The sequence below is a fragment of the Schistocerca serialis genome, chromosome 8 (assembly GCF_023864345.2).
Source record: "Schistocerca serialis cubense isolate TAMUIC-IGC-003099 chromosome 8, iqSchSeri2.2, whole genome shotgun sequence".
Taxonomy (NCBI): domain Eukaryota; kingdom Metazoa; phylum Arthropoda; class Insecta; order Orthoptera; family Acrididae; genus Schistocerca; species Schistocerca serialis.
The window spans coordinates 185,566,354-185,593,325 of record NC_064645.1 but is presented as its reverse complement, the minus strand read 5'-3'; positions in this window follow the sequence as shown (position 1 = coordinate 185,593,325).

Here is a 26,972-nt window from a genome sequence, read left to right as displayed (position 1 = left end):
GTGGGTGTCTGGAATTCGACTATCAAGAGTCCAATTCGCGTGCATGTAGTTCAGTATTCTGCGTGATCTGTGCCCTGCAGGGTTTCTTCCGTGTGTAGTATTAAAGGCATATGGTCTGAGTCCAGACCGTTTTCAACCATAAGCTCGAGTGTGCATATGATGTCCATGATGACAGCTTTGTCTCACACGTCTGGCCTGTGTCGGGCCTGTGCAAGCACGTACGTGGGAATGTCCGCCCAAGTATGATGTAGTTTAGGCCTAGTGCATACTCGTATAGTTTCTTGCCGTTTGAGATACGTATTCGTGAATTCCAGTAGAGGTGTTTTGCATTTAGATCTCCAGTGGCGATACCCGCGGTGTTGAGAACTCCTCTCGTAGCCACCCTGAACTGTTTGAATCACGCTGATGGAAACGCTCTGAGAGGAGAACACTGAAACACTGATAATGATTAGGGCCAAGCACATTTACTGACGAATACTCAACTTCGTACAAATCGGCTGAGACAGCTGATCCTGGAGTTAAACTAATATTCCAGAAGCTAAGGCTGGATAGTAAACAGTTATTATGCACTAGAATGTCTACCTAAGATGGACTTGTGTGGACTCGCTATAATAAGAAGACGCGGCACGAAGATCACAAGCAGAAGGCGGTCTTCTCGGCAGTCGAGCTGATTTGGAACAGCCCGCTCTACTGTGGCGCCGGTGCGTAACACTTCTCTGGCGGCGCCGCACCTACAACTACTTAGTGCGGCGGTCGCTGAGCTATAAGCCCTCTATGGAATGGGTTGTCGATCTATCGACGCCTGTGGTGCTGCCTGGTGGCGCGTGCTATACTCAGGACACCATAAACTTGCAAATGATAACGAAAGCCGGTGGCATAGGAGAGCCAAAAGGTATTGAAATTTTAACGCGGCTTCAGAGGTGGCCTTTGGAGGTCAATTTGAGGTTGTTTCCCCAGCTTGACAGCCTCCAATCGTCTAATATGAAACTGTCCACTACACGACTGTTTCCTTTTGTAAATGGTTGCCGTTTACACACTGCGTACATAGATGACATGAGGGGTGGGATGAACAGCAATATGCGGCTCTTTGCTAAAGACGCTGTAGTTGGGGGAAAGCACCGTCGTTGAGTGACTGTAGGAAGATACATAGTGACGTAGACCAAATTTCTGTATGGTGTGATGAGTGGCTCTGAATGTACATAAACGTAAGTTAATAGAGATGAGTAGGAAAAGTAATGTTCGGATACAGTGTTAGCGATGTGCTGCTTGACACAATTACGCCTATTAAATGTCGAGCCGTAACGCTGCAGTATGAAATGGAAGCAGCACGCAAGGTAAGTAGCAGGAAAGACGAAAGGTAGTCTTCGGTTTATTATGAGAATTTTAGGAATGTGTAGCTCATCTAGAGTATAAAGGAGACAGTGTACTGTACACTTGTGTGACCCGTAGATGGGGATTTCCAAAGTATTTCGGATTCCAACCAGGCCGGATTAAACGAAGACATCTAAGCAATTCAGAGGCGTACTGTTAGATATGTATGGGTTCAGTCAACACGTGACTTTGAAGAAGCCTACTTGGTAAACTCAAACGGAAATGCGCGGATGCAAAACAACGTTCTTTTTGCAAAACGCTACTTGGAAAATTTAGAGAACCGGATGACTACAGAACGCTTCTACCGCGTACTACCACCAACGTACATTTCGCGTAAGGACCTCGAACACAAGAGAAACATATACTAAGTGATCAAAAGTATCTCGACACCCCCAAAAACATACGTTTTTCATATTAGGTGCATTGTGCTGCAAGCTACTGTCAGGTATTCCATATCAACCACCTCAGTAGTCATTAGATATTGTGAGAGCAGAATGGGGCGCTCCACTGATTTCATGGACTTCCAACATGGGCAGGTGATTGGGTGTCACTTGTGTCATACATCTAACGAGACATTTTCACACTCCTAAACATCCCTAGGTCCACTATTTCCGATTTAATAGTGAAGTGAAAACGTGAAGGGACACGTACAGCACAAAAGCCTACAGGCCGACTTCTTCTGTTGACTGACAGATACCGCCGACAGTTGAAGTGGGTCGTAATGTGAATAGCCAGACATCTATCCATACCATCATACAGGAATTTCAAACTGCATCAGGATCGACTGCAAGTACTATGACAGTATTGCGGGAGGTGAGAGAACTTGGATTTCATGGTCGAGCGGCTGATCGTAAGCCACACAACAAGCCGGTAAATGCCGAACGACGCCTCGCTTGGTGTAAGGAGCGTAAACATTGGACGATTGAACAGTGGAAAAACGTTGTGTGGGGTGACGAATCACGATACACAATGTGGCGATCCGATGCCAGGGTGTGGACATGTCGAATGCCCTCTGAACGTCATCTGCCAGCGTGTGTAGTGCAAACAGTAAAATTCGGAGGCGGCGGTGTTATAGTGTAGTCGTGTTTCTCATGGAGGAGACTTGCATCCCTTGTTGTTTTGCGTTGCACTACACAGCACAGGCCTACACTGATGTTTTAAGCACCTTCTTGCTTCCCACTGTTGAAGAGCATTTTGGGGATGGCGATTGCAACTTCCAACGCGATCGAGCACCGGTTCATAATGCACGGCCTGTGGCGGAGTGGTTACACGACAATAACATCCTTGTAATGGGCTTGCCTGTACATAGTCCTCACCTGAACCCTACAGAACACCTTTGGGATGTTGTGGAACGCCGACTTCGTGCCAGGCCTCTCCCACCGACATCGATACCTCTCCTCAGTGCAGCACTCCGTGAAGAATGGGCTGCCATTCCCCAAGAAACCTTCCAGCACCTGACTGGACGTATGCCTGCGAGAGTGGAATTTGTCATCAAGGCTAAGGGTGGGCCAACATCATACTGAACTCCAGCATTGCCGATGGAGGACACCGCGAACTTGTAAGTTATTTTCATCCAGGTGTCCGGATACTTTTGATCACACGGTGTAAATAGTCGTTTTTTCCTCGTTCCATTTGCGAGAGTAACAAGGGTGGGAACGACCGGTAGTGGTTAAAGATATCCTCCGTCATGTAGCGTACAGTGTCTTGTGGAGAATGTATGTAGAAGTGGTTTCAGGTGTAGATATTGTGCATGAAGCAAAATTTTTGCTAGATATGAGAATTTTTTGATAGGGAAATCGCAGATTGTTACCTTTGACGGAGAGTCATCCACAGACATAACTTAAAGCGAGGCACAAAGAAGAATGTTGAGACCCTTGTTGTGCTTGTTGCATGTTAATAACCTAGCCGAAAATATTAATAGTAAATTCATCATTCTGTGAGCGTAGTGTGTGTACAATTATTTAAGCTAATTAAAATCGGTCTCTGCAACTACTAAAAGCTGCGTGTTTGAGTTGCCATACGCCTTTCGTTTTACTGATTTAAAACTTCGTGAATGGTGGCACTTTCGCCTGATTTCTGTTTACTTCTAGGATTGTCGTTTGCTTGCACATTTTCCAGGTGCTCATATGTTTGTTACTGATGCTTTTGGCCTGATCACAAGTTGTTTAACGACACTGGACGTTTCTTCACATGATATATGACAAAATATTGAAAGTTTGACCGACAGTACATATACAAACACTGCTGGCGCTATATTTTGTCGCATTTCACATCAGGAAATCAGCTTCTATCCAGTGTTTGATTAGACAAAAATACCACCACTGACGATGTTTTAAATCAACAAAACCAGACGCATATGGTAACAACGAGGAGGTCTTTTATTGCTAAGTCGGGTTTTAAATACCATTAATAATACTGATTGTAGCCTCTGATATTTTGCAGGTGATCTTGTAATTTTGACTTTAGCCTCTGATATTTTCCAGGTGATGCTGTTATCTACACTGGAGTAGTATTTGAAGATTGACTGTTTTAAATATTCTGAAAATGCACGTCATAAAAGGAAAAATTTGCTATCCAATGACTCTAGTATCAACAAGTCGCAATTACAATCAGGTAGCACAAATACGTAGGCGTAGCCCTGTCTTAAGCTATGAAATGGAATTATCACATACGCCCAGTAGTAAGTGCAGTTCGTAGAGGATTTAGATTCATTGGTCGATTAATTGCGAAGTACAAACATACCGCAAAAGAGATTGTACACAAAACACTCGTGCGGTCTATCCCGGAATACTGCTGAACTGTATGGCAACCAAATTAGACAGGCTTAATAGAGGATATTCAATGTATACAGAGAAATGCGTCAACGGTGAAAAGTTTCGTTGAACCACGGGAGTGTTATATGGAAATGCTGAATAATTTACATTTGAACACTCTTGAAGTTAGGCGCCAACTATCCCGTAAAACCAGTATTCATTGAGGTGTCTAGAAACACACTACAGTCTGTTGTGTTGGCTCTTGTAGCAGTCAGCACCGACACAAACAAGAAAGGAGAGAAGTTATGGCTGGTAGCATGAATCCAAAATGGTCTGTACGTAACGCTTTCAGATTAATACAACACTTTATTTCTAAAAAGGAAAGAAAGATAACTTCTCGTTTTGACGTGGCTTGATGCGCTTCCTGTGCCTCCTACGTGCAGTTACATTTGCACTCTATTACTACTCGCAGAATTAGGCTCTCAAAGTTTGCGACCGAACTGGCCCGACCAGCGATGGGCGGCTGGTTAAGTCAGCGTTGACAGGGGACGCTGGTTCTGTCTTCCTGAAGGTGTGGCGCTGCCCACTCTTCACAATTGTGCGCGAGTCACCGCCTTCTTGATACCGTTTCGCGGTGCTGCACTGGTTGGTGTGCAGTCGATGCTCTAGGACTACACAACGTTATGTCCAACAGGGACCGCAATGACAAGGTTACTGCCAGCTCAGAGACATTTCAGCAGACGTTGTTCCCGCAATCCACACGTGAATGGAACTGGAAATAACTCTTACACATTCTAGGCAGGTAGTACCCTCTGCCATGCACTTTACAGCGGTTTGGAAAGTATGGACGTAGATGTACTTGCAAACGTATATATGGAAACTGAAACGACCGTGAGAAATGCCAGTACCTGAAAGTTAATTGCCTAAAAAGTTATTCAAAACATCTATTAAAAATAGGTAATCTATGGATAACTAAGGCAATTAAAATCTCATGTAAGAGGGAGGAGGTAATTTGTATAAAGGCTACAATAAGTCAACATCGAACATAATTTGCACACTACAAGAAATACTGTTAAATTTTTAAGAGAAGTCTATAAACTGTCAAGAAGAACGGGCGTCATGGCAGAAATTAATAATCCAGATGATACGATTGAAACTATATGGGATATTGTTAAATGGAAGACAGGACAACCAGTAAATGTACAAGAAACCATAACGATTAAACTAAATTACGATGGTGTAACTCAGAATTCACAATTTCTGAATACAGTACTTTTAAAAATCACTTTCGAAATGTAGAATCAAAAATAGGATTAAATGGTTCAGTTGAAGAAGCAAGAAAATACACTCCTGGAAATGGAAAAAAGAACACATTGACACCGGTGTGTCAGACCCACCATACTTGCTCCGGACACTGCGAGAGGGCTGTACAAGCAATGATCACACGCACGGCACAGCGGACACACCAGGAACCGCGGTGTTGGCCGTCGAATGGCGCTAGCTGCGCAGCATTTGTGCACCGCCGCCGTCAGTGTCAGCCAGTTTGCCGTGGCATACGGAGCTCCATCGCAGTCTTTAACACTGGTAGCATGCCGCGACAGCGTGGACGTGAACCGTATGTGCAGTTGACGGACTTTGAGCGAGGGCGTATAGTGGGCATGCGGGAGGCCGGGTGGACGTACCGCCGAATTGCTCAACACGTGGGGCGTGAGGTCTCCACAGTACATCGATGTTGTCGCCAGTGGTCGGCGGAAGGTGCACGTGCCCGTCGACCTGGGACCGGACCGCAGCGACGCATGGATGCACGCCAAGACCGTAGGATCCTACGCAGTGCCGTAGGGGACCGCACCGCCACTTCCCAGCAAATTAGGGACACTGTTGCTCCTGGGGTATCGGCGAGGACCATTCGCAACCGTCTCCATGAAGCTGGGCTACGGTCCCGCACACCGTTAGGCCGTCTTCCGCTCACGCCCCAACATCGTGCAGCCCGCCTCCAGTGGTGTCGCGACAGGCGTGAATGGAGGGACGAATGGAGACGTGTCGTCTTCAGCGATGAGAGTCGCTTCTGCCTTGGTGCCAATGATGGTCGTATGCGTGTTTGGCGCCGTGCAGGTGAGCGCCAAAATCAGGACTACATACGACCGAGGCACACAGGGCCAACACCCGGCATCATGGTGTGGGGAGCGATCTCCTACACTGGCCGTACACCACTGGTGATCGTCGAGGGGACACTGAATAGTGCATGGTACATCCAAACCGTCATCGAACCCATCGTTCTACCATTCCTAGACCGGCAAGGGAACTTGCTGTTCCAACAGGACAATGCACGTCCGCATGTATCCCGTGCCACCCAACGTGCTCTAGAAGGTGTAAGTCAACTACCATGGCCAGCAAGATCTCCGGATCTGTTCCCCATTGAGCATGTTTGGGACTGGATGAAGCGTCGTCTCACGCGGTCTGCACGTCCAGCACGAACGCTGGTCCAACTGAGGCGCCAGGTGGAAATGGCATGGCAAGCCGTTCCACAGGACTACATCCAGCATCTCTACGATCGTCTCCATGGGAGAATAGCAGCCTGCATTGCTGCGAAAGGTGGATATACACTGTACTAGTGCCGACATTGTGCATGCTCTGTTGCCTGTGTCTATGTGCCTGTGGTTCTGTCAGTGTGATCATGTGATGTATCTGACCCCAGGAATGTGTCAATAAAGTTTCCCCTTCCTGGGACAATGAATTCACGGTGTTCTTATTTCAATTTCCAGGAGTGTATATCAAAAATGCCATTCCACAATACTGTAAGCCATTAAGCATTACCAATATTCTTCGCTGAAATTAAAATAATTATAAAAATTCTAAAAAAATATCTCACGTCTGTTGATGGAAGTTAACACAGATTTTTTAAATATTGTTCCAAGTTAATAAGTAACGTTCTTAGTGATATACACTATGTCATCAAAAGTATCCGGACACCTGGCTGAAAATGACTTACAAGTTCGTGGCGCCCTCCATCGGTAACGCTGGAATTCAGTATGGTGATGGCTAACCCTTAGCCTTGATGACAGCTTCCACTCTCGCAGGCATACGTTCGGTCAGGCGTTGGAAGGTTTCGTAGGGAATGGCAGCCCATTCTTTACGGAGTGCTGCACTGAGGAGAGGCATCGATGTCGGTCGGAGAGGCCTGGCACGAAGTCGGCGTTCCAAAACGTCCCAAAGGAGCTCTATAGCATTCAAGTCAGGACTCTGTGCAGGCCAGTCCATTACAGGGATGTTATTTTCGCTTACCATTCCGCCAGAGTCCACGCATTATGAACCGGTGCTCGATCGCGTTGAAAGATGCAGTCACCAACCCCGAATTGCTCTTCAACAGTGGGAAGCAAGAAGGTGCTTAAAACATCAATGTAGGCCTGCGCTGTGATAGTGCCACGCAAAACAACAAGGGGTGCAAGCCCCCACCATGAAAAGCACGATCACACCATAACACCACCGCCTCCGAATTTTACTGTTGGCACTACACACGCTGGCAGATGACGTTCACCGGGCATTCGCCATACCCACAACCTGCCATAGGATTGCCACATTGTGTACCGTGATTCGTCGCTCCACACAACGTTTCACCACTGTTCAATCGTCCAATGTTAACGCTCCTTACACCAAGCGAGGCGTCGTTTGGCATTTGCCGGCGTGATATGTGGTTTATGATCAGCCGCTCGACCATAAAATCCAAGTTTTCTCACCTCCCGCCTAACTTTCATAGTAGTTCCTGATGCAGTTTGGAATTCCTGTGTTATGGTCTGGATTCATGTCTGCTATTACACATTACAATCCTCTTCAACGGTCGGCGGTCTCCGTCAGTCAACAGACGAGATCGGCCTGTACGCTTTCGTGCTGTACGTGTCCCTTCATGTTTAGGAGTGTGGAAATCTCGCGTACAGACGTATGACACAAGTGACACCCAATCACCTGACCATGTTCGCAGTCCGTGAATTCCTCGGAGCGCCGCATTCTGCTCACTCACGATGTCTAATGACTACTGAGGTCGCTGATATGGAGTACCTGGCAGCTGGTGGCACCACAATGCAACAAATATGGAAAAACCTGAGTTTTTGATGGTTTCCGGATACTTTTGATCATATAGTGTATGTAATGCATCAGTGGCACGGGAGATTTTTCCCTACAGATTAAAATATGCTATTGTTAAACCTCTTCATAAGAAAGGTGACAAGTAACACTTAAATAATTATTGTCCAATTTTGATTACCGACAATTTTTTCCGAAATTTTCGAAAAATAATTAACTCAAGAGTAGTCTCATCTTTAAGTAGAAACCATTTTCTTAGCACATCACAGCTTGGATTACATAAGGTAGCTGCTTCTTCCCTGAGTTAGGCATTTTAACTGCACCGTCGCAATTTGTATATTCGTTAATCAGATACACCACAAATAATTTTCACCCACTTGCGAAAAACGGTGATGCCCATACCCACAAGACCAGAGCAAAAAGAAAAAAAAAAGAAAAAAGAAAAAAAAAGAAAAAAATATCTACATTACCCATTATTAAAATGTCAGTGGCTCAGAAAAGAGTCTGTAGAAAATGTTGTTTTTAAGTGTAGTTGGGTGAGTAGGACTAAAAATTAATGTTTTATTAATAATAACAATGATCATGTATGTATATCCTGAAAATTATTTTGTTCCACATCATTTCTATAAAACGGCATTCAGATGATCTAGGGAACATATAGCTAACAATAGTCAGGCGGACGGAGTTTCAAATCCTCAGATGGGTTTAGAAATTACACATTTCCCGAAGTCGCTTAAGGCAAATGCCGGAAAGATGCAGTTTAAAAAAGTCACACCTTCTTTCCTTCTCGATCCTTCCTCAAAGGGAGCTTCAGCTCTGTCTATAAAGATCTCGTAGTGGAAATGTCGTAGCCCCGTAACTTCCTTCGTTTTTTTAAATAACAACTAACCCTATGTCACAGACTCTTTACATGTTAATACACACATGTTTAGGATTTAAGAACTTGTTTGTCGAAGAGTCAGTGAAGAAGGTGAAAGGTAATTTCGGAACGAATAATAGTGCAAAGGCAACAGATACCAATGCTAAGGTTCGCAGATAACACGCCAGTTCTGCCCTGAAGAAATAAAGACTTAGGAGACTATTGAGAGGGCTGGGCGGTACACATAGCGCCGAATACGGCCGACGGATAAGTTACGCGGAGACCAAATTGATGGCAAATAGTATAAATGTAAATAATGACTTGCAGATTGTAGTAGGCGCCGAAAGGAGAAGGAAAATATAGAGGGGACAGACTAAGAAAAGATAAAATATAGAAGAAGTTCAGTGTAATAGTTATGTACAGACGAAAAGATTATCTCAGTGTAGGAAAAAAAGCTGAATTCGTTAATTCAGTGTGGTGTGAAGGCTCCACGCCTCCGTCCCCCTTTCCACCCCTCTCCTGCCCAATTGTACGTCGTCCAATATGTATATTCTCTCTTTGCTAACTGCGCACGTTTTCCGATAAACAGGCATAGAAGTGATTATTGCTGGCCAAGAATGGGAAAACTATCACTTACTGATGAAATGTTTTGAATCCACGCGCCTCTGATAATGGTACGAGTTGTCTGATGAACAATACCTTATTTTTGCGTAGTGTGGAATTAGCATTCCGAAAACGGTTTTACGATAAGTGAAAACTTTATTGGGAATGGCTGTTGGGACAGTATTTACTCTAATTCCTAATTGTATCAACCAAAGATCAATCAATTTCCAAGAAAACAGAATAAGTTGTGTGTGGAAAACCTTCTCAGTATGTGTTGGCTTCCTGTTGTCAATCATTATATTCTGCTACCACCTTATGTGGTCATCTTCAGGGCCACGATGTACATGTTGTCATCCTGGTTGTTACCTGCCGTAACGGCGTCTTGATGAAGGTCACCTCCAATATTTTTCACGATGATGAAGTCGCTCATAACACGAGACGCGACGTTAATTAAGCTGTTAATATTCTACGATGGGAAGCGTGCCATATTTCACACTGACCATCATCGTTGTAATCATAATCACAATTTTTTGCTGTAATCTGTAATCCTTTAGGTCTGTTGCGGATTTCCTGGTTTACACTGCCTGACCAGAAACGTGAAACTCCCAGAAAACACATTCGGATGACATGTAACTTTGTACACGTACCATCGACAAAAAACTAACCTCCGCCCGAACAGGCCATGAAGACCCCACGGTACAGACCGGCGGCCGTGCCATCATCAGCCTACAGGCGTCACCGGATTCGGATATGGAGGGGCATGTGGTCAGCACACTGCTCTCAATGCCGTATGTCAGTTTACGAGTCCGGATCCCCTATTTCTCAATCGAGTAGTTCCTCAGTTTGCCTCACAAGGGCTGTGTGCACCCCGCTTGCCAACAGCGATCAACAGACCGGATGGTCACCCGTACAAGTGCTAGCCCAGCCCGACAGCGCTGACGGGAACCGGTGTTACGACTGCGGCAAGGCCGCTGGCATACCATCGACAGGTCTGTGAATTATTAGATTTGCTATTCTCTGTGACAGGTAGAATAACCACGTGAGTGCATTAGTGTTGTTCGCATTCAGTGTTGTTACTAGCCCCGGTAGGGTGTGTAAGGTGTGAGAACAACATCAGATGTTGGGTGATTGCTCTAAAGGACACGGAGATTCCACGTTCTTATATAATGCCACATTTTGAGCAACTGATGGACTTTGAAATGTGCCTTATTATGTCTCTCCATTTAGTCTGCTGGCCGAATCGCTTAATATCGAATGTGACAGTGGTTGATGTTGATCTTGTCTAAAACATGAGAACAGGCATACTCGACATCAATGTTCTGGTCAACACTCTGACTCCACAAGGGAGGATCGCCGTATTGTGCACCAAACACGTCGTAACCACATCTTCACCCACCATCGGAGAACTATCAATGGACTCCTGTCAACAGTCTGTGTCATGCCGCATCATCTATGGGACAATAGAAGGAGCCGGACTATGGAATTACCCTCCCATGCGTAGGCTCCCGTTAACACCAAAAGGAATGGCTCCATTTGGAGTAGTGCGTGATCGGGAAGCACGGATTGAATGGCTTAGAATTTTTTCAGCTATGTGTCGTGGTTCCGCACTACACCAGACGGCTATCTTCGGCAAGTATGGCGGCGAGATGGAGATAGCGAGAGGTCCAATTCTTACATTGCTTTGGAAAAGGGCAGAGGTGTTATTGCTGGCATCATAGTGTGGGGAGCCATTGTGGTTGACACAGTTGGTAGTGACTGAGGGAACTCTGGTAGTACAACGGTACTTTACCGGTAACCAGCGTCCCCATGTGTTACCCGGCCATCGTCTTTGTGTGTTACCTCTCATGCGACAGTATCGTGATGCCATTTTCAACAGGACCATGCTCGTCGATACATAGCAAGTGTCTCTGTAAACTGTCTGCGTGACACTGAGGTACTCCTGTGACCAGTAAAATACCCAGATCTCTTCGCGGTAGGACCTGTTGAGACAACTGCGGGCATCAACTCTGTCCCAAAGCCACTATCCGGGGCTTCAAGGACAAGTAACGAAGTCGTGGGCTCCCATGCCTCCGAAGAGAATACATCGGCTTTATGACACGCTTCGCAGCCGAATCATAGCTTGCATCCAGGCCTGCTCTGATGCAACGTCAGACTGGTATGTGGCCTCATACTGCCAAGTTCTTTGTAAATTAGATTCAATTTTGCAAGCACTGAAATAATATTGCGTACCCTCATAAACGGGAAGTTTCAGTTCGTTTCCTCCTCCCGCTCTGAGACCTTCACTTTTTTTGTCAGGCAGTATATTTCATATTCGTATATCCATCTGGACGCAGGACTGCCCATTCTGCGGATGCCTCTAGGCTGATACTGATCTTGGTATTCGAGCACGTCATTCTCTTCCACATGAGATAAATTTTGGTGATAGCTGTAGATGCTGAGTAGCGGAGTTTCTCTTCATTTCATATTTGTCCACCTTACACCTACATTCGAACTAACAAATTGTCTTTATAGGGTCTGACTGCTGCTTCCTTCTTTGTGAAATGGATATGTGATGCAGTACATTGGCTTTCTGGTACCGTCATAATTTTCATAGTTTTCGCATAGTTTTCTTCTTTACCTTTTCTTCACGATTCCAATTATTTTACCAAATATTTTGATGAATTTCTCGGTATTGTTTTTAATGTTGTTAATGTTTTTAATGTTCGGTTCCGGTACCTATTGTAATTCAAACGGAGCAGGGGATTTTCGGTATACATTTTTAACAATAATTCTGCAGTTATTTCCTGGTTTTTGAATATGTGAATCACCCTCAGACTGAAAAAAATGGAACGAGGAAAGTAGGTAATTTTTGTAGATGACAGAAGTGTTACGAATTTTTACATTAGAGATAGGGTTACAGATGGAATTGTTATAATTACTTTGCGAGGAATAATTGGTTTTCTGCAAGTGTGGCACAATTTGCAGTACGTTCATTTCCGTACAACAAACAAAATTACACCAACAATTAATGTAGCGTATGCAAAGGAGTCAATTAGTATGGTAGAATCCACAGATATTTTTGGGTTTACATACTGATGAAAACTTTAAGAAGAAGAAAAACTTCATTGAGTTCCTCTAACTACTTTTCGGAACCAAAAAAAAATCAACATATTCACTTATCTTAAACATCTGCACACATTGATTTACGGTATAATTTTCTGAACTAATTCAATACTTGGGAAGAAAGTATCGATTGGACAAAAATGTGGAGTTCACTGACAGTCATCTTTAAGCCACTGTTCACTAGTTAGGCGTTAGCCATTCAGACTGCACAATACAGATTGACGAGAAAAATTTGCAGTGCCAGAAAATGGTTAATGTAGAGTAACGAAATTTCGCGAATACGTTTGTCTAGATAACATATTTAAGTGATTAGCATTGCAGGATCAGAGGCTAATGTAAGCGCGAGATATGCCAGTGTAGATATGAAATGCTGATACGTTAATCCGATGAGTAGTTGCAGGCACTCAACTGGCCCCCTAATCTACACAAGGCCATCACTGGCACCGAGGCAGAACCAGCTGTCATCATAACACACAAGAGTCTTCACTCTGCCCTCCAATAAGCTCTCGCTTGACACCATTGAAGGCGCAAACGACCGTAGTTTGGGCTCCTTGGAATGCGCGTTACAGGGCATCTGGCTAGGAGCTGTCCTTGAAATAACAGATTTGTAACAAATCGTTGTTTCACTGCAATGTCAGCTTCTGCTCCAACTGCTACTACAGATGCAGTACGATGCGCCAGATCCATACGCCGAACACGACGGTCTTTCTCCCGGTAGGGCCACGTGGCCGTCTGGAGACCGGTGTTCTTGTGACCGTACATTCTCGTGACCACTGCTGCCAGCAATCATGTACAGTGGCTGCATTCCTGCCAAATCTTCATGCAGTACTCAGAAGGAACATCCAGCTTCTCGTAGCCCTATTACATGATCTCGTTCAAACTCAGTGAGGTGTTGATAATGACGTCTTTGTCGCCTTAAAAGCATTCTTTATCAACATCAACTCGCCACGTCCCGTCTCAAAGGTAACTAACGTCCACGACAGTTAAGCCTGCATTTAAAGCAAACCTGACTTGCATCCTCATAGTGGCGCTACTAGCGCCACCCTTATGCGAGTGGCACGAAATCTGAACAGACATCACCTTTCACATGTAGAAACACGTCTACCAACTTAGGTTTATGTGCACTACTTCTTCTTGGTGTTGCGATAACATTTTTGTTGTTGTTGACATAAGTGTACATTATCGCTAGTGAATTCGTCATAAATAATCCATCGCAATCTGAAAAGAACACTAATGGCTACAGCATTTCCAATAGAGGAGAAAAAGGACCTTCGATGTGTGGTGTCACCGCCAGACACCACACTTGCTAGGTGGTAGCCTTTAAATCGGCCGCGGTCCGGTAGTATAAGTCGGACCCGCGTGTCGCCTCTGTCAGTGATTGCAGACCGAGCGCCACCACACGGCAGGTCTAGAGAGACTTACTAGCACTCGCCCCAGTTGTACAGCCGACTTTGCTAGGAAAGGTTCACTGACAAATACGCTCTCATTTGCCGAGACGATAGTTAGCATAGCCTTCAGCTACGTCATTTGTTACGACCTAGCAAGGCGCCATTATTAATAGATATTTAACTTGTGATGCCTGTACCGTCAGACCGATGTACACCACTTATGGATTAAAGTTAAGTATTCTACCAGTTACCTCCTGTTTTGCTAGTCTTATTTCTCTGACCTGTTCCAGACCTCACGCCAGCCTGCGTGAGTTTAAAAGCGTGCATTTCGGCCTCCTCTAGCAACACGGTGTTGGCTCTTCTGCCAACACTTCACGATGTTCATTACTATACCTGTCAGTAGCTCACGAAGACATTCAATGTGCAACGACAAAAATCTTTGACCAACTACCAAGTGACATAAAAAGTATGACTGAACAACACTTTCCTTTTCTGAGACGAATATTTAATTAAACACTAGTAGCATGTTTGAACAGTAGTAACATGCGTTTATTTTGTTGATGAAGCTACCTATTCTAATCCAAGGTTTCGTGGGTATTTAAATTTTTACCAGTCTGTCGTAGTTCATCCCAAATTAACTGTTACTTATAACTGACTTGAAGCTCCGGCATCTTCTAATAACTCCTCCAAAGGTCCCTATAACACCCACTCATTGCTGTACACTGGATTGTATTTTTTGTATGACTGTCGATGTTCCTGTTAGTTACCGTGTAAGCAGTTATTCATAATCAGCTGGTCCACTGAGGGCTACAGTTCTGGAAAACTAGTCATATGAGTCATGCAAATGGACTAAATCCCTTAACGTCAGTCGTCATTGCAAATTATAGACCACGCGTTCAGTAGGCTTCACCTGAGCATAGACATATTTTGACGGCCCTTTCTTAATACTGAATAATAACCTTGACTATGAAACATTGCCACTATGGGGATGAATTATGCACTGACATAGATTCGCCTGTTTTAGTCACAGTCTCTTCTTAATATTTGGATGTACGCTATCCACTACTCACACTTTATTAAATTCGTCTCATTTACGGTGCTATTAAAAAGAGAGATCAAAAAGTCTCCTTTTGAAGGCCGTACAGTCCAGAATCGGTAGAGCAATCGGGCAAAATCCCAGTGAAAACTGAGGCAATTATCCCACCGGTGTACCAGGTTGAAGATACTCCTTTGGTAAAACATTACGTCCTGCTGTGTGAAGAAGTCCGTAACTGCCTGGTGCACATCCTCGTCCGACAGGAATCGTCGAGCCATCAAGACATTTTCTAAGAGACCGAAGGGGTGACAATCGCATGGGGAGAGATCAGGACTAAGGGCGGATGCTCGAGTCTCTTTCACTTAAAGTGGCGCAACTTCCGCTTTACGACTTTTGCAATATGGGGAAGCGCGGTATCTTGAAGGAGCAGTTACCATTATCGCACCATTCCACAACCGTGATTTTCGATAGTCACGCTGCCCCATACATATTCTTCATTCTCCGATGGATGTTCAAATGGTTCAAATGGCTCTGAGCACCATGGGACTTAACATCTGAGGTCATCAGTCCCCTAGAACTTAAAACTACTTAAACCTAATTAACCTAAGGACATCACATACATCCATGCCCGAGCCAGGATTCGAATCTGCGACCGTAGCGGTCGCGCGGTTCCAGACTGAAGCGCCTAGAGCCGCTCGGTCACACCGGCCGGCCCGATGGATGTCTACCGGTGTTTGTCCTTCGGCACCCAAGAAAATAGTAACAGCACGTTGGTGCTGTTTGAAGCATTTGGTAATAGCGTCGTCAAAGTTCACGTTTCCGCATTTACGGCATGCACATCGGAAAGACATGAAAGCCACACTTGTCTCTTTGACTATATGTCGGTTCTTACTCGAGGGGCCTCAAATAAGTAATGCAGCATATTTTTTTCTGAAAAGCAGGTTAGTTTTATTCAGGATTCAATACACCATTTAACCTCCCCACAGAAATTTTTTAAATTAAAATATGAACCAAGTGTAACCTCCCCACGGAAATATTTAAATAAAAAAAAATGAACCAAGTGTAACCTCCCCACAGAAATATTAAATTAAATGAATTTTAAATATTGTAACCTCTGAACAAAATTGGCTCCCATTTTTTAATTTCTGTGCACAAATGCATTCACATTTAATGTTCCCACAAAATTCTTTTCTCATTTAATGTTAAGTTCGAAACAGAAAAATTCCTAAACCAAACAATATAAATTCAATAACCTGGTAAATTTTATGACGACAGCAGCGCTGCGCCACGGCCCTGTACTCTGAATAAAAAAAGGAAAAATTCTTACCTCAATAAAAACTGCGAATATATCTGCTCTTACCTAAAAATTTTTCGGCACAGCTCCGTGCAATGCTAGCCTATATCTTTTGTGATTCTTGAAAGGAATAATTATCCATTGGATATATTTTTTAAATTGAAATGAATGCTCTTTTTTTAAAAAAATTTACTTTATATTATAAAAATTATTATTATGGCATTTTTTTTAAAGAAATTGGATGACAGTTAACATACATTACTAGATATGCGCAAGGCTGCTTCTTTACCTTCTACAATAATACCCATCCTCCAGAGTCCCGACCAGGGCAGACTGCAGACAAGTGCAGACACGCGCCGACTACCGCCGACTACTCAAGACTACTGCCGACTACCGCCGACTACTCAAGACTACTGCCGACTACCGCCGACTACTCAAGACTACTGCCGACTACCGCCGACTACTCAAGACTACTGCCGACTAGTGCCGACTACTCAAGACTACTGCCGACTAGTGCCGACTACTCAAGACTACTGCCGACTAGTGCCGACTACTCGAGACTACTGTCGACTACTGCAGACTCACACAGACTAGCGACAAGCAACAACTAACTACATACTGCTCTCTGGTCAGAGACTCTCCTATGCCTTGCCTATTGCAGGCAGCGCATATAGCGCATACCTCTTACATAACCCTCCACTGGGGGGGGGGGAGGGGGGGGGGCAAAAATTTGGCAGCGATGGTGAGTCAATTGGACTTGCCATGAGCAACAAATTTTTCTTAATTAACTAAGTTTACTATCACAGAATATATATATATATATATATATATATATATATATATATATAAGTGCAGAACATGAAATAAAATATAGCGAACATGCACTGAGTACAGAACATACCAAGCAATGACAAAATGTATACACAATGAGTACAAAACATATTAACAAATGGTAAAAGTGCACACGCACTGTAGTACAGAACATATCAGGAAATCACAAAATGGGAATAAGTACAAATCAAATGACAAAGTGCACATGCACTGTAGTTCAGAATATATCAGGAAATCACAAAATGTATAGGCAATGAGTACAAATCATATTAACAAATGATATAAAGTGCACACGCACTGTAGTTCAGAATATATCAGCAAATCACAAAAAGTATACGCAATGGATACAAATCATATTAACAAATGATATAAGTGCACATGCACCGTAGTGCAGAATATCAGAAAATCACAAAAAGTATACGCAATGAGTACAAATCATATTAACAAATGACAAAGTGCACACGCACTGTAGATTTTTTTTTTTTTTTACTAATTTACAAGAACCAGGATAGGAAAGGGAAGGATTGCATCATGGTTGTAGCACATTAGGTTGCACGCAGCTGCACTGAAAGTCCATATCTTTCTACAGAAGCACAACACCAAGTGAGACAATGTGAAGTTCTTTTCCCTGAATTATTAATCAGTGTAGCCAAGACACTGAAATGTCGTAGTAATATTCTATGTTATCATTTTGGTAGTACATTAGGTACACCAAACAGTCGGACCATAATAACATCTCCATCGCTCAGGGTGGTGGACAGCATGTCGTGTCAACACCATGTTCTTGTAAGGTACACCAACATAGAATTAGAGCAAAAACCAAATATAGTGATCCATGAGCATGAGGATGGACAGGACAAACTGATATTACAGTAATTTCTGGTAATTAGATCAGAAGGTGAAGGACATTAAGTCTTATGCCAGTCATCATTGATAATTACACTAGTCTTTTAACTGATTTAAGTAATTCGTGGCACTCATCGCCCAGTTACTGAACATTTTTGTACTATGTATGAAGTATTACAGAATAATGTTTATAAGTTATCTGTTAGAGAGAACATTGGCACTCATTGACCAGTTACAAACCATCAGAAGTCATCAATCAAAACAGGAGCTAATTAGTGTAGCATCAAGCTACTGGTATTGATACATATAGCATGAAAGTGACACAATACAAATTTAAAATATACGAAATAGTGGCATTCATTGGTCAGCAAGTATTGAATATTACAAAACATTTTTCATCATTCAAGTGACATATGACATATTTAAAAAGTAATTATTGGCACTCATTGGCCAGTTACAAATCATCAGAAGTCATCAGTCAAAACAGGAGTTAATGAGTGTAGCATCAAGCTACTGGTATTCATATATATAGCATGAAAGTGACATAATATAAATTTAAAGTATAAGAAACAGTGGCATTCATTGGTCAGCAAGTATTGAATATTACAAAACATTTTTCATCATTCAAGTGACATATGACATATTTAAAAATGTAACACTCTGTAACTATTACTCAAAGTCTGTGATTAGAAAACATAATTCAGTATTACTCATAACTCTCTTAAATTGGTATTATTATTTGGGACTGGTAATACAATTTTTTTTGTGCTAGCAATGCATTGCGTTAGGATCGATAATTAATTGCTAGGGCATAACAATATTTGCATTTGACTTATTGCTGCAAATGAAGATGTGTAACGTCATTCGTCATGAGTCAGCTGTAGCAAGGTTATGAAACAAATATAGTATATCTGATAACATTCATGAAAGACACAGGTTTAATGACCAACTGCCTATAGCACATTAACTTCATGAATAATTTCTCCTGCAAAAAATACAAAATGGATCATTAAGCTGAAAGAAGAAACGCATATTATGGTGAAAAGTAGTGAACTTCCAATTAACAGGTAATGAAATGTGTATTAAATATATATGTTCTCTAGCTGTCCTCTCCAAAACCTTCAGTCACATATCATGCGACATAAGCCATACTGTCAAAACGAACTGCAACAAATACTTAAATAACTACATAGCATAAATACATAAACTTCACCTACAAAGAAAAACTTCGTTATCCATATCATCATAACTCCATTACTATCATCACCTGTAAAAAAAACAGTATCCATATCATCATAACTCCATTATTATCATGACCTGTAAAGAAAAACTTCATTATCCATATTAGCATATTCTGCATCATTATTCATCACCATTCATTATCTGCAAAAAAGTCACTTCACTATTCATTATACAACTATTCATAGTATAGAGTTCCTTATTTCTAGCATATTTCATCACTAAAACTAAGATGTGTAGTTCTGTCTGACAGTCTGCATCAATCGCCTCGTATTCTGAAAGAAAAAAAAGTTAAGACTGCTATCATGCGATGTGTATAGTATATTCTTGTTAATGCTTGTTAATTCTGATCCGTTTACTCTTCGTGACGAGGTATTACATCTTCTTTCGTTCATTGCGAAGGTGAAATTCCCATAATTTATTTCTTTTACACGTTATTTCTTTCTGAAAATGATAAACAATGATTAATGTCTCGCATTTAAATCATATACCCATTAAATAAAAACTGGTTTTTAGTAATATAATTGAGCATACAGCATAGCATGACAGAGAACGTAATACGTCAAAAACATAGGCAGTGTTCAGATGCAAAAAATGTACACAGAGTATCACAATGTAGCAGCAAAAAAAAAAAAAAAAAAAAAAAAAAAAAAAAAAAAAAAAAGTAGTCACGATGTTGAGCTATCATAAGGCATAATGTCAAAGTCAACTGGTGTTTGTTATATCTTAAATATTTCATAGTGCATACAAACAAAACAGGAAAACAATCATACATACATGAAGAATGGAAAATGTGCACAGTCTGATGTGTAACGACAAGAAAAACGACCTGTTAACCTTACCTTGCCGGGCACTTGCCAAGAAAAAATACGATAATCATCAGTAAGTAATCACATAAATATAATTGCATAAGTGGTCATAAAATGTGTAAGTTCATCTGGAAAAATGTGCACGGTCTGATGTGTAACGACAAGAAGAGCGACCTGCTAACCTTACCTTGCCGGGCACTTGCCAAGAAAAAATACGATAATCTTCAGTAAGTGTTCAGGTGAATATAATTGCATAAGTGGTCATAAAAAAAAATCAGGAAATGGCATTACAGTGTGAGAAATCATAAAGTATATTCATTCAATAAAGGTTTTGATGTTGGAGATATGGTGATTCCCTTTGGTTTTCCTGGTTCTCAAAGTTTCGACGTGTACTACATTGGGGTGAGGAATGCTGCGAATTCGATACGGACCTGCATATAGAAGCTCAAATTTACTACATCTACTTTTTCCTCTATTAGATAAATAATGTGTGCGTACTAACATCTTCTGTCCAATGTGAAAGTCACGGCGTGTACAAACCTGTTTTCGTTGTCTTCTCCGGCGCTCTGCGGCACGTTTGATGTTGTTCAGCGCAATGTTAATTATTCCATGGTGTCGTAGTCGACGAGATGTAGGAAAGGTTACTAATTCTTTAATTTTGTTAGGAGGTTCAACATTTTTCAGTATAACAGTCGGAGATAGCATAGTAGATTCATTTGGTATGGAATTAATTACATCTTGGAATGACAGTATGTGTGTGTCCCAATCAAAGTGTTTTTTATGGCAGTATATTCTGGCAGATTTTACATGACGCTAAAACTCGTCGAATGCGTTTCTCCATGTTGGTAAAATAACGGTTCTGTCTCAGAATAAGAAAACATTTTCTGGCTCCGTAATGTGCGTAAATTAATTGAGTATACCAGATTAATTTGTTAACAAGTTCGTCAGGAATGCATAATAACCAATTGTTGCCGTCAGGGTGAGAGCGGCGAAACAGAATGTTATTACGTACAGTGTAATGGTTTCTAATGGTAACATTATTCCTATCTTGCCAAAGGTGTTGAATTTCTTTCCATACGTTGTCTTTACTCTGCTCTTGTGCTATGTCTTGTAATGACGACGAAATGAAATTCTCAAATGGAACTTGTTGAATGTACATGACGCTGAAATTTGCTTTGCAGAAGTTGGTTGCGATGTCTTGCTGATTGTTGCTGAGAGAACGGGATAGTGCGTCTGCTACAATATTTTGTGTACCGGGAATGTGAACAATTGTAAAATTAAATTCCTGCAAATAAAGTTTCCATCTGCTTAATCTGTCGTGTGTGAATTTAGCGGAAAGTAAAAACTGTATAGCTCTATGATCTGTGTAAACGGTCGTATGTCTTCCATAAAGAAAATGCCGAAATCTCGTAAATGCCCATACAACACATAGTGTTTCAAGTTCTGTAACAGAATAATTGCGTTCAGCAGGTGACAGAATGCGACTCGCAAAGGCTATGTTTTTAATTACTGTAGTGCTATCTTCTTCAATTTCCTGAAAAATGTGTACGCCTAAAGCGGTGTTAGAACTGTCGGTGGCAATGAAAACATTTCTGGTAAGATCTGGATGTGATAAAAGTGGTGCATTCAACAAAGCATGTTTCAAATAACATTCTCGTGAAGAAGATTCTGCGTGTCTAAAGTATTGCTTGCGTTACTGGAAGATGCAACCTGTACTGTATCTAGTCAAATTCTACCTGACGTGCTATTATTTTCGGGAGGATGCTGCGGCATTTCAACTATTTGTACTGTTCTGTTATTTCTTCCTGACGTATTACGTTCGGGATGATATCTACTGTCTGGTTCATTCATGATAATATGTTGTTGCGGATAATTCTGCTGCTGGTAAGACCGACTGTTATTAAACGTGCGCTGAAAATTGTGCTCATTACTTTGACGTCTGTCATGATAGTCATTTCTATACAGTGCATTGCGATAGGAATTGAAATGGTGTGTTTTCTGTACGTACTGATTCCCTTGTTGCTGTGTGTTACTATTTGTTGGAGCTGACTCTATACGTGTAGGCGGCGAAACATTAAAGCTTGGTTGACCTTGTACGTTACATTGTTGGTTAGGTATGCTAACCGGCTGGTTTTGTTGCTGTTGCGGAGAAAAACCTCTATTGTTACCAAAATGTGGTTCCTGTTGCTGATAATTTTACATATACTGATGATTAAATTTTTGTCTGTTATTAAAATTACTGCGGTAGTTGTCATTTCTGGGGTGTCTAATGAAAAATGTCACTTTCGGTATAACTTGTCGTATCAGGTTTTCTTTACACATTTATAATTATAGATATATCGATAGTTGAAGAGATATTCTGATAGATATAAAGGATAGTAGAAGAGAAGGCAGCAGTGCAGAAAACTAAAGATGAAATAGCACTACTATGGCACGGGGCCCTGTGCACACTACGGCACATATTCATTAAAGCGTACTGAATCCCCTGAGATCAATTATGCGCTACAAATAAATTTTAGTTTCTGCGTTACAGGCAATGCCGGTGAAAGTTCAAAAGCAAATTGCTGTACCCATGCCAATTCTAGTTTCTGCATTACAGGCCAAACTGGTGAAAATACAAAAGCAAATTGATGTATCCAGTTCAAAGCGTGTACCTGTGCTCTGTCATTTTCAAATACTTTAAATTTTCTCATGGATAGAAAATGCTTGTAATCAAAATTATCGTCTCTGTACGTCTGAACAGGTTCAGGATTGTATGAGAATCTATTTGTCTGTGATTGTTCGGAATCTAACTCACGTACTGTCTGTGAATTACTTAAGTTATACTGGCTGTGTGAGTGTGAGAAATGTTCGGAATGTGGCGTATGCTGTGCCGTGTTAGAGGCTAAAACATTTTTCATTTCTGTTACTTTAATACGTTCCTCAATTTGGCTGTTCTGTTGTTCACATTTCTTATCGACTTCCGTATTCAGAGTGTGTGAAACTTCTGCTGACACTAATTTAAACTCGTCGCGTATCTGTGTTGCGTTTTTTGAACATTGTTCAGTGACTGCATTAATTTCATCTCTAAGTGATTCTGTTGTGCCTGCATGTCTATTACCTAATTCTTGTGCAACAGATCTAATTTCTTCACTACTGTTACTAGCACAAGCCTTAATTTCGTCACGTAATTGTTCTTTAATATCATGACGTTGCACGGTAACAGCTGTAATCTGTTCACTAAGTTGTTTGTTCTGTTGGTTAAGGTTGTCGTGTTTTTCATTCGACAGTTTGAAACTTTCATTAAGTTGTTTGCACGATTCAGTAGGTTGTTTGAAATGGTTATCTAGTATTTCATTCCGCTGTTTGAGACTTTCATGAATTTATTTGTTCGATTCATTGAGTCGTTTGTAATTGTCGTCTTGTTTTTTATTGTTTTCATTAATTTGTTGTTTGAGAAGGTCGTCTTGTTCTTTCTTGATTTGTGGTAATAATGCTGTAACTTGAGCCCACCCAATATTATCTACTCTATTCTCTGTGCTGTGTGATGGTGTATCTGCTTTTGTCGCGTTTTGTGTAACCAGTTGGTCATTCTCTGATTCTTGAAAAGCTTCGCCACTTGGATGTGCACTGTTATTCACTACACCGCAATCAAATAAATCTGACGTAGTCTGACTACACTGTTCATTTTCGTTAAAAACATTTATCTGTTCGTTACGTAAATTTTGCAAGCCTGGTGTGTCAAACTGGGCAGCGTTCATTGTATCGGAACGTGCCGCGTCATCAATTGTCGTTAAATTAACAAAGGACACAATTGAATTTGTTTGTTCCTCATTAGCATTAAAATCATTACTAGTGGTCGGTACGCACTGATTGTCTGTATTTGAAGGATTGTCATCGTATTTTTCATTGAGTTGTTTGCACGATTCATTAAGTTGTTTAATATGGTTGTCGTGTTTTTCATTCAACTGTTTGGAATTTTCATTAAGGTTGTCTTGTTTTTCATTAATTTGTTTGAAATTGTTGTTTCGTTTTTCATTCCACTGTCCGAGAGTTTCATTACGTTGTTTGTACGATTCATGAATTCGTTTGAGTTTTTCATCAAGTTGTTTGTACTCATTGTCTATTTTTTATTGAGTTGTTGTAATAATGCCATAACTTTATCCCAGCCAAAATCATCGGCTCTATTCTCTGTACTGTGTAGTGGTGTGTCTGCACTTGTCACGTTTTCTGTAACCATTTGGTTATTCTGTGATTCACAAAAAGGTTTGCCCATCGGATGTGCACTATTGGTCGCTAAATCGGAATCAAATAAATTTGACGTACTTTGAGTACAGTGTTCATTTTCGTTAGAAAAATTTGTCTGTTCATTACGTAATTTTGTAAACCGGGTGTGTCAAGCTGGGCAGCGTTCATTGTAACAGAACGTCCCGCGTCATCAATTGTCGTTAAATTAACAGAGGACACAATTGAATTTGTTTGTTCCTCATTAGCATCAAAATCAATATTAGTGGTCGGTACGCACTGATTGTCTGTGAGTGGAGGATTATCATTATTATTACACAGAGTGTCACAAGTATTATCGGTCAAATTATTAGAGTCGGCTATTTCACTCATTGCACATCGCGATGTACTGTTAACAGTTTTTCGCGGCATTTTCACTAATCAAAATTAAGCACAAATGAAACAAGGACAATGCAAAAATGCAACAAACACAATTACAAGAAAGAGCAACAAATTACCGATGATCTGTGAAAGAAAGAGTGACAAATTAGTAAATGCGTTGCGCCAGATGCAAACTACATTTAAGTAAATAAGAGCAGATATATGACTACTTATCAGAAGATTCACAAAGAAATACGATCCTGGCCAGATGTCGCCAAGTGTAACCTTCCCACAGAAATTTTTTAAATTAAAATATGAACCAAGTGTAACCTCCCCACAGAAATATTTAAATAAAAAAATGAACCAAGTGTAACCTCCCCATAGAAATATTAAATTAAATGAATTTTAAATATTGTAACCTCTGAACAAAATTGGCTCCCATTTATAATCTCCGCGCACATATGCATTCACATTTAATGTTCCCACAAAATTCTTTTCTCATTTAATGTTAAGTTCGAAACAGAAAAATTCCTAAACCAAAAAATAAAAATTCAATAACCTGGTAAATTTTATGACGACAGCAGCGCTGCGCCACGGCCCTGTACTCTGAATAAAAAAAGCAAAAATTCTTACATCAATAAAAACTGCGAATATATCTGCTCTTACCTAAAAAATTTTCGGCACAGCTCCGTGCAATGCTGGCCTATATATTTTGTGATTCTTGAAAGGAATAATCATCCATTGGATATATTTTTTAAATTGAAATGGATGCTCTGTTTTTTTTAAAAAAAATTACTTTATATTATAAAAATTATTATTGGGGCATTTTTTAAAAGAAATTGGATTACAGTTAACATACATTACTAGATATGCGCAAGGCTGCTTCTTTACCTTCTACAATAATACTCATCCTCCAGAGTTCCGACCAGGGCAGACTGCAGACAAGCGCAGACACGCGCCGACTACCGCCGACAGCTGCCGACTACTCGAGACTACTCAAGACTACTGCCGACTCACGCAGACTACTGTCGACATCTGCCGACTAGCGACAAGCAACAACTAACTACATACTGCTCTCTGGTCAGAGACTCTCCTATGCCTTGCCTATTGCAGGCAGCGCATCTAGCGCATACCTCTTACACCATCTCATTTTAAACTCTTTTGGCTACAAAACCCTACTTATCAATATAATGTCCGTTTAATGCAACGTGTTGGAGTCCATATCTCTGCACGGTACCACTCTACTGGTCGACATCGGAACCAAAGTCTTGTTGTATTAGCACCCCTCCATCATCCACGTACTGCTTCCTGCGGAGGGCATCCTTGATTGGCCCAAACAGATGGAAGTCGGAAGGTCCGAGATGCGGGCTGTAGGGTGGAGGAGGAACAATAGTCCAGTGAATTTTTGTGTGCTCCTCTCGGGTGAGTAGGCTTGTGTGAGGTCTTTCGCTGGCATGGAGAAGGAGAAATTCGTTTGTATTTTTGTGGCGAAGAACATGCCGAAATCGTTTCTTGAATTTCATGTGGGTAGTAGAGATGGGCAAAACTGTTCTTTTCAGTGATCGGATCAGAACTGTTCACTCCCTGAAATGAACTAGCTCTTTTTCATGACTAACCACTCATTCACAATAGAAAATAAATGGATGGCACATTGCCCTTTAAACTTGGTTTATTCCAGTACTATACCTGTATTTTGATCTTATTTGATCCTATTTTGAAGTAACACAGATAATGAGTAAGAATTTTGTATTGTTTATTGAAATTTCCACGATGTGACAAAGTTTTTGATTATTGAGTTATTTTTCACTATCATGGTTTTTTTGGTGATCGGAAAATGCTGTAACTTGAGATTTACATTAACAATATATTTGGCTATAATGTATTAAAATTTCACTAACCTCGTACAAATACATCGCAAGCCATATATTTTTAAAGTAAACGTTTCCTTCCGAAGACGCCTAAAATCGCAAAAACCGTACCAGAATAAGAAAAAAATATATATAAATTTGACTGTAAGACTAAAGTGCTGCATATAGCCTTCCGCAGAATAAAACAAGGAAAATATTGGTGTATCACATTTTGCGATACGTTTATCGGTTCGCTCGTAATTAAAGCGTAAATTCGAGTGTCCGTAATAAAAATCCTATAGTAAGAGGAGTCGTCAGGTACCTAATCTGATC